The sequence below is a fragment of the Eurosta solidaginis genome, chromosome 1, assembly GCF_040869045.1.
Source record: "Eurosta solidaginis isolate ZX-2024a chromosome 1, ASM4086904v1, whole genome shotgun sequence".
Classification (NCBI taxonomy): Eukaryota; Metazoa; Arthropoda; class Insecta; order Diptera; family Tephritidae; genus Eurosta; species Eurosta solidaginis.
In genome coordinates this window covers 57,585,113-57,594,525 of record NC_090319.1, presented here as the reverse complement: position 1 = coordinate 57,594,525, position 9,413 = coordinate 57,585,113, and the positions used below count along the sequence as shown (strand labels likewise).

Genomic DNA, 9,413 nt, shown 5'->3' with positions numbered 1-9,413 from the left:
CATGCGTATTTAAGCGCTCCACACAACACCAACAATCCTGTCTCTCCTTCACTATATATCATTCCACACCATTTAAGCCAAAATCGTGCTTATGGCATGCGACATACTCGTATCACGTAACCAAATTGCCATTTCCACAGCCAATAAAAGAGGCCAAGCAACAATTCGACTATTTGACACACAATTTCCGTTAAATATATTAAATTTTATTGCCAACACTTCAGCCATAAGCAGCCACACAAATTATTGGTGTAAAAAAAAAAGAAAATTAAAAAACCAAATACATACGCTTGGCAATAGGAGATGGCATATGCCATGAGTAAAAGGAGTGAGCGAATAAGTAAAGCAATTCACGTGCTGTTTAAGAACTCACGATCGAATTACTTAATGTGTATGTACTCATAAGTAAATTGTGAATTGTGTAAAGTGTTCACAGTCAATTTGATGACAGGCACATAAATGTCAAGAGGGTAGACAAAAATACAACAACAAGCTGGCATAATTGATTATACTATGTTTACCGCCCTAAATTTATCCTACTTAAAAGAACTAAGGTGTTCTGAGAACGTCACGGGTTCTAGAAAAGTTTTGCACTAGATGTGTGTTCTAAAAAAGCAGCTGGGTTTGAAAATGCTTAAATTTTGAGCCAGTAATTGGTTTTGCAAATGTACCCCCCTGTGAAAAAGGATTTGGCTCTAAAAAACGGTTTGGAAAGATAACCGGTTTTGGAAGAGTAATCGGTTTTGGTAGAGCAGTCGGTGTTAAAAAAGGTACCAGTTTTAAAAATGTACCCGGTTTTGAAAAAGGAATTGCTTTCAAAAAAAAGTGACCAGTTTTGAAAAAGTAGCCAGCTTTGAAAAAAGGAACCGGTAAAAAAAACGGTTAAAGAAAGTACCAAGATTTTTAATAGCAACCGATTTTGAGTAAGTAGCCGTTTTTGGAAAAGTTACCCGTTTTATATAGAAACCGGCTTGAAAAATAACGGCTTTTTAGAAAGTAACTGATTGTTAAAAAGTAATTTTTGAAAATGTAACCGGATTTGAAAAGTAACCAATTTTGAAAAGTGACGGGTTCTAATCGGTTTGAAAAAAAAACTACCCGTTCTTAGAATTTAACAGATTTTGAAAAAGTTTTTGAAAAGCTAACTTGTTTTGAAAAAGAAATCGATTTCCAAAAAAGAAATCGGCTTCGAAAAAGTGATCGGCTTTGAAAAAGTAATCGGTTTCGAAAAAGTAATTTGTTTCGAAAAAGTAACAGATTTCGATAAAAACAACCGGTTTTTAGAAAGTAAGTAGCCGGTTTTGAAAAAGTAACTTATTTGAAGAGATACTGATTTTGAAAATGCTGCCGGTTTTGAAAAAGAAACCGATTTTGAAAGAATATCAGGTTTTTAAAAAGTAATAGATTAAGAAAAACTAGCCGTTTGGAGAAAGTTACCGATTATAAAAATGTAACGCATTTGAAAAAAGGACCCACTTTGTTGATATGAGAGAAGAGGTTTGATAAGGAATTGTTGTCGATGAGTTATCGGTTTGTTTTAGGCTTATTAACGAAGAGGCGTTGACGATTTATCGATTTTTTATCGACGAGTTATCGTTTTTTATCGGAAATTTCTCAATTTATAATCGAAAAAATTTCGATAATTTATCGAAGAGTTATCGATATGTAATCAAGAATTATCGAGAAGTTATCGATTTGTTATAAGACTGTGAACAATTTTTTACTGGCGTCATTGAAAACTTATCGGTTTGTTTTTCAAAAATTAAAGAAAATTTAGATAGTTAACGATATATTATAGAAAAGTTATCGGATACTTATCGATATGTTACTAAAAAGATATCGATTTGCCATCGAAAAGTAATATATTTGTTATCGAAAGATTAACTATTATTTATTGAATCATACCGATATGTTGTCAAAAATTTATTGCTTTGCTATCGTTATTGATTTGTTATTAGAGTTTTGTCGTTTTGTTATGGAAAGCTCATCGATATTTTCAAACATTTATCGAAAAATTATCGATTTGTTAACAAAAAATTACCGATTTTATATCGAAAAGTTATCAATTTCTCTTCGGGTTGTTAATAAGTTGTGTATTAGAATATGCTTTTGAAGATTACCTTTGTGTTCTTACCATCTTCTCATTACCAACCTTTCTTTTCGTTTCTTTGCAGATTCTTTTGGGAAAATACGCAGTCATACACAGAAACATAAAAAACAGTAGCTTCGAACAAACACAAGAAAAAAAGTAAATTTTAATACATAAAATTTCGTCTTAATTATTGTTGTAACGGCAAAAGCTCAGGAAACGCAACATACACACACCCATACACACTCATAACGTAGCAAGCCAAGCAATGATAAAATAAAATGGAAAAAGTCTTACTTTGAAACATTTATTCATATGTATAAACAACAGAAGAAAACGTAATACAATAAAAGAGCAACAACAAAAGGTGAAGAAAATACAAAGTAAGCTTTTAGAGCAAACAAATTGAACACAAAACCAACGCGACTGTTGGAAGGCGGAAAGCTAAATTTGAAGTGGGCGCATACTTACAACCAGACACACAAACCATCAAGTTGAAAGTAATCTTAATATAAGTCGCACATATGTACGCACATACAATTCGTACTACGTTAATAGCGAGATTCCTTTAGAACTTCATTTCCTGCGTAACTCAACTTCTATTGCACAAAGGTAAGTGAAAAATGAAAAGAACAAAAAAAACCAAAAAAAAAAAATCACAAACATTTTTGCAGTATTTCATCAAAAATAGTTTGGGGCATCTAAAGAAATGTTTACCTTAAGGTATTTTGAAAAATGATGTACAGATAGCACAATAGCAGTATGTGCCCTTACTTATGTACAGACATGTGTATATATGTACATATATCCATGGGGCATTCCGTTTTCAATCGGCCGTGATCAAAAGCTTTTGATTTGGATGACATTCATTCCAAACTTATCTGAAAACGAAATAAATGTTCTTATTTTCAAAAACTTCCAGTATTTACAATTGTATTATGCGTCAATCCGAAACAAAACTATGAATGCTAACATTTGCGCGTAACGCAACGAAATCCCGGTCATTCATATTCCACGGTTGACGCCCTTACTACGGTTATGGTAATGATTTCAGTTAGGGCCGCGGTTGTAATCATTTATAAAAAAATTTTAAATTTCCTTCCAATCGCCTAATGTATGTAAAATTTTGATGAAAATCTAAACGCTTTTAAACTTGATGTTGTTGTTGTTTTTGTAGCGATAAAGACACTCCCCGAAGACCTTGGGGAGTGTAATCGATGTTGATAGTCCTTTGCCGAATGTAGTTCCGGTAACAAGCACCATTAAGGTACCAGCCCGGTCATCTCGGGAATCGCCCTCCCACTCCCTAGATCCATTAGGAACTTGCGGTCACCAGAGCATCGGCTGTTAAAGAAACAGTATACGACACGGGTAGGTGAGGTTTACAATTGGGTTGGAGAACCTATATATTACTCTGGCAACCCCTTGAAAGGCTTGCGCTACACAGCCCCTTGAATCAATTTGGTATTTTAGTCGCCTCTTACGACAGGCATCTCTTTTCCGTTTTTGAGTTTCAATAATCTATCATTACTAAGTCTCCTTGATTGGCGCTTAATCGCCTAAGCGATTTTGGCCGTTTCCTTATAAGTCACGCCAGATATCCTTGTTTCGCGATAGCTGATGCCAAATGGGGATCGCCAAATTAAACCTCCCAACACAGTAGGTTATTGGCCGCGTCTTCGTCCATTCGCAGAACATGAGCTAGCCAGTGAAGCCTTTGGGTTTTTATTCACTCCACTATCGTCATCGGCGGGAATGTGCCCACTCTTTCTGTGATGACCGCAAGTACTTCGTCTTGTCCTCATTTCCCGCAGGATCCACTTCTTTTTGCTTCTTTATCTGATCCAGAGAAGGCAAAAAGAACTCACAGCGCGTTTGTTCAGGCCAATAATATAAATATCATCAATAAATTGTACCATCACGGTTTAGTCCTACTGCTAGAATTATCTTCTCCGGGAATTATTTTCTCCAGTTAGAGAAATTGCACGAAAGAGAGTGGCATTGTCTGAAGCCTCATTTGGTTTCGAACGGCTCGGAGAGGTCCTGCTCAATCCTTACGGAGCTGCTTGTGTTACTCAAAGTCATTTGGCAGAGCTTTATTAGCTTTGCAGGGAACTTAAATTCAGACATAGCAGCTTGTTCTCGCGCTATCATACTCTGTTTTGAAGTCGACAGAAAGGTAGTGTGTATCGATTCACTTATCGTGGTTCTTCTCCAAGATCTAGCGCATCGTAAGAGCCTTGTCGATAGCAGATTTACCATGTCTGAAGCCGCACTGATAAAGGTCCAATCAGTTTGTTGACTATGGGCTACAGTCTTTCGCACTGCACGCTAAATAGAACCTTATACGCAATATTAACCAGGCTGATGCCGCGGTAGTTGGCGCGGTTTGCGGGATCGCTTTTCTTGTGGATTGGACAGAGTACACGCAGAGTTCCAGTCTGAAGGAATGCGCTCATCGGACAATATTTTGCATAGGAGTTAATTCATGTTCTCTGCCAACTCTGCGCCTCCATGTGTGAACAGCTCGGGGGTATTCTGTAACTACCTGGATTAGAAATTTGCAGTTACATAAAAGTTAATCGAGCTCAGACTAAGCGACTTCGAAAATTTTTCTGAGATACACGTATTGATTTACACACTTAAATTAGAACATCAACATTTTGTACTCCCTGAAGAAGATGCGGAAGCATTTAAACGCGTATGATGCCGCAAAAGTCCAACTCAATATACAAATTTGAAATTTTTGGCACAATAATAAAGTTGTAACTAATAATCATACTTTGTCAGCCATCTTTATTTACAAAATCGAGCTGTGGTTTCAGCAATTTTAGAAATCCTGGATCCTAAGGTTCTTAAAAATTTGTCTAATACGAATTCATTTTTGTTCCGACAAGCAGTAATTGCTAACCCATTGAGAGTTGTTCAGTGTGATATGGAACGACTCACATGTATAAATATCTATATATGCGATGAAAAGTCAAGACAGGGTTCGCAGCACTAAAAGCATTAGGCCCATGCTTTCCCTCTACTTGTTTCACAAATAAATAGCTGCTATACAATGTTGAACTTAAGAAAAACCTCAACCCTGCCGAACCAAAAAATTCTTACTTTCATATGCAGCTTGAAATTGTTCATTTAAAGCAAATGCAAATTATACGAAAAAATAAACAAAATACCACAAGTGAGTGCATAAAATACAAATACTACTACTTTTTTACAACCTACGGTTACTTACTTACAATGTAGTAAGTTAGTTTAGCTGCAATTACTTAAACGTTCCGTAAAAATCCCAGGTTTTCATGTCAATTTGTGCTTGTCACTCCAGTTGAGTCGAATTGTGTTGCAGCAGTGTGGGGGAGGTGGCGTAACTTCATTTTGTAGTTTGCAAGTATTTTTCATTTTAAGACTTTTTTTTTATGGGAACTGAGTAGCTTGAGTGTGGCTTAAAAGATTAAGCCGTGCATTATTTGCGTGGTTATTTTAATATTATTTTGCATGCTTCCAATTCTAAGTTAAATTCCATTGCAAAACGAAAGGTATGAAACACAGATGTACTCATTAGTTTACACAGATGTACATTGTAACGGTAAACAGAAATTAAGGTAGATATAGACATCTACATATATATATCAAAACTAGAACTGACGAGAAAAATTTCGCTTGGCTTCATGCGCGTCCAACGTTCCTTCCTCATGAAGATAACTTGAGCAAAAATTTAGATACCGAGAAGTTGCTCATATCTGCAAAGAGAGATGATAGGCATACTATCTAAGGCTGTGTAACTTTTCCCGGTGTTGTGTTATTGAGTTGACGTCGAGAGTGGAGTTACTGGTGCTGACACACTATTTCGTGACACCGAGGCGCAATATGGCATAAGTAACACCAGACTAGGACTAATAGCTTTAGGAGCGACACCTGTTGTTGTTGTTGTTGTTGTACCAATAAGGACACTCCACGAAGGCCTTGAGGAGTGTTATCGATGTTGATGGTCCTTTGCCGGATGCAGATCCGGTACGTTCTGGTAACAAGCACCATAAAGGTACTAGCTCGGTCATCTGGGGAACGATTTGGTATGACCACATGAAACCTTTTAGGCCATACCGGCCTCCCACTCACCAGATCCATCAGGAGTTGGGGGTCGCCAAAGCCTCCGCTGTTAATGAAACAGGATTCGCCACGGATAGACGAGGTTGACAATTGGGTTGGAGAAGCTATATATTGCGCTGGCAACCCCTTGAGAGGGTTGCGCTACACAACCCTCTGAATCAATTTGGTATTTTAGTCACCTCTTACGACAGGCATACCTACCGCGGGTATATGCTGAGCCTCCTAACGCGCGGGGGAGGAGCGACAGTTCCTAACCTCTGGTAACAGCTCAGTTTGGTTATTACTCATAATTAACTCTGCCTGTTATGATAGCCATCCATCACCAATAATCTCTAAAACAGTCTTCCGTAAAAGTATCAGAGATAGGCTGTTATTATTGCGACCATTTAGTTCTAAATGTTCCACACCTTTTTGCGCACTTGCTACTATTTTAGGTATTTTTGGGGTTTGGAGCTTTAGCGTTAACGAAGGTTGGAAATTGGGAGCTGGTTACAAGATATAAAAGTGTATCGCAATAGTCAAAATAACAACCAACAACATAGAACTCAGGTGATTATTGCTTTCTGAAGTTCACACCACGGAATTATCAGCACTGCCGTCATTAATTCAGTGTCGCAACTCGTGCCTGACACATAAATATCATCCGACGCAATGGCGCATGTAACACCACCAACTCACTGCTAATTAGCGCAAAAAATTTGCTTAGTGTAACACTATGGACACATTCAGTCTATGTGAGGTCTTTATTGGCCAGCCAGTTCAACCTATAATGCTAACTCACTGAGTTGACACCGGCCTTGGCGTTGTTGCATGGTGTCAACACTACAAAAAATGCGCTAATACCCAGGTTTAATACTAACTGAACACTGCCTTCTGGCGTCACATGCATATAAATTAGGACTCGTTAGTAATTACAGATGTAGAAAATGCGGCAGCAGAGAATTTTCTGTGTTCGTGTCCTAAGCTCGCGAGGTCAGCTACTAGGGGTGGCATAGTTGCCAGATCTCGAGGCAGTAATTGGTCCTAGGTCCTAGAAAACTTCTTGTATTTTCCAAGGTGTTTACGTTTGGATGTTGAACAAATTTAAATCCAGTCTATGTGAGGTCTTTATTGACCGACCAGTTTAACCTAATGTAACCTAGGCGTGGCTGTGGCTATGATGCATATTTCTGGCAATTAAGTAAAGCAGTTGATGACCATGGATGGATGTCATATGAATGACTCCGTCCTTTGTTATTTTTTGCTCTGGTTGCTTTTGTGGAGAAGATTATTCTAGCAGCAACTAAATCGTGCTCATACAGTATTTTATAAGAACACTGATTGGCGATCGCTGATGATATTGACATTATTGGCATGAACAAACGCCCTGTGGGTCCTGCGTTTTCTGGATTAGATAAAGAAGCAAAAAAATCCGGTCTTGCGGTAAATGAGAGCAAGATGAAGTACTTGCTGTCATCCAAGAAGGAAACGGCGCATTCGCGGTTTAGCAGCCACGTCACTGTATCAATTTCCCTATGGTTCACGCCAATTGAAACTGGTAGTTTCCTTGGACTTCCATTAGAGGACTTTGATGACAGTTTGAATGGAGTGAAGCACTCCTTACGCAATAACATTTTCGGCTATTTTATCGGTCTCAGTTACTTTTTCTTATGAATACATTATTTCCCTCTAGATCTCATCGGGCGGTTTTTAACATCCTTATATTAGCTTCACCTGTTTGTTTGTATGTAAACGACTCCCCGACAAGATCTCAAATGAACTTATGACCACTTCAAATGGCCCTAAAATGAACGTTAACGTTATGAACGTATCACGTACCGATGACAATAAAATAATTTTATGGTGAAGTGACTTAAATTCAACGGACACAAGGTCAATTGGCCTTATGAGCACTTATAATTGCATCAAGGTCAGCAGAAATTTTACACATGTATTAAGGATCAATGACAGTGCAATAATTTAATGCCGGCGTAACATAAGGTCAACGGACACAAGGTCAACATAAAATGGTCATAAGATCAATTGAAAGTTTGCATACGTATCAAGAACCGATGCAATAATTTTATGGTGGTGTGCCATAAAATCAGCGGGCATAATGCCAATTTAGCTTATGGGCATACGAATTGGTCATAAGGTCAATTGGCCATTTACGGTGGCCATAAGGCCAACTGACTTTGTGACTTTAAAATTTCCTGTAGTGGCCATTTTGGAAATTTCCGTTCGACCATGTTTCGGAAAAAAGGCCATAGGGTGGTATTTTCGGAGTTTTCTAACTTTTATTTATATTTATACTCAGCTGAGCAGAGCTCTGCGAGTATATTAATTTTGTTCGCATAACGGTACCCAGTAACCGCATAAACTAATCGAGACAGATATAGGCTTCTATATATCAAAATGATCTGGGTGAAAAAAGTCATTTAGCCATATCCGTCCGTTCGTCCGTCCGTCCGTAAGCACGATAACTTGAGTAAATTTTGAGGTATCTTATGAAATTTGGTATGTAAGTTCCTGGGCACTCATCTCAGCAGCGATGCACCTTAACGTTAAGCTAATCGTTTATCAAAAAATTTCCACCGTTTCCGTTGAAACACTTCGAAATATTATCGATAAAGAAATTATCAAGATAAACTGTATCTCGTTTTTAACCGAAAGGAAAAGCTTTCATTAACGTTAAAAACGTTAACAAAAACGTGATACTTTATGTTTGAATTGTGCTGGCAATGATATAGCCATGGTGAAGCCGTAAGGTGGTAACAACGAGCGCATATACACACACAAACTCCATTTAATTTGTTTGTGTAATTCGTTGGTGGTAATGTCAAAAATGCTCTGAGAAATGTTCGTACTGTCAAAATTCATGAGAAAAGTTGCAATCAGCTTGGCTAATGCTTTCACCTTTAATGACTCCGCCATCAATCAGCTTTGCCAGCATAGTTTGAAATTAATAATCAACATAAACGATTTGATTTCGTTTTGATATGGCAGAAAACGAAACCAAATCATTTCGTTAATTTCACGTTCACGCTCTTATCGGAACGAAATGATATCGGTTCGTTGGTTAAGCTATTTAAAATGAACGAATTCGGACTATAACCACGCCCACTTTTTCGATATCGAAAATTTCGAAAATCCGAAAAAGTGCGATAATTCATTACCAAAGACGGATAAAGCGATGAAACTTGGTAGGTGGGTTGACCTTATGATGCCGAATAGA

The 9,413-nt window shown here is 37.7% G+C and overlaps 1 protein-coding gene across 1 annotated transcript in view; it reads left to right on the top strand.

Annotated features, from left to right (window-relative positions):
- The first annotated feature begins 2,174 nt into the window (after positions 1–2,174).
- Positions 2,175–9,413, top strand: part of Fur1 (Furin 1) — a 710,727-nt gene continuing 703,488 nt past the window's right edge. The window contains exon 1 of the mRNA XM_067791546.1: positions 2,175–2,701. The gene's annotated coding sequence lies outside the window, so the exon portion shown is untranslated. The remainder of the gene's footprint in view (positions 2,702–9,413) is intronic.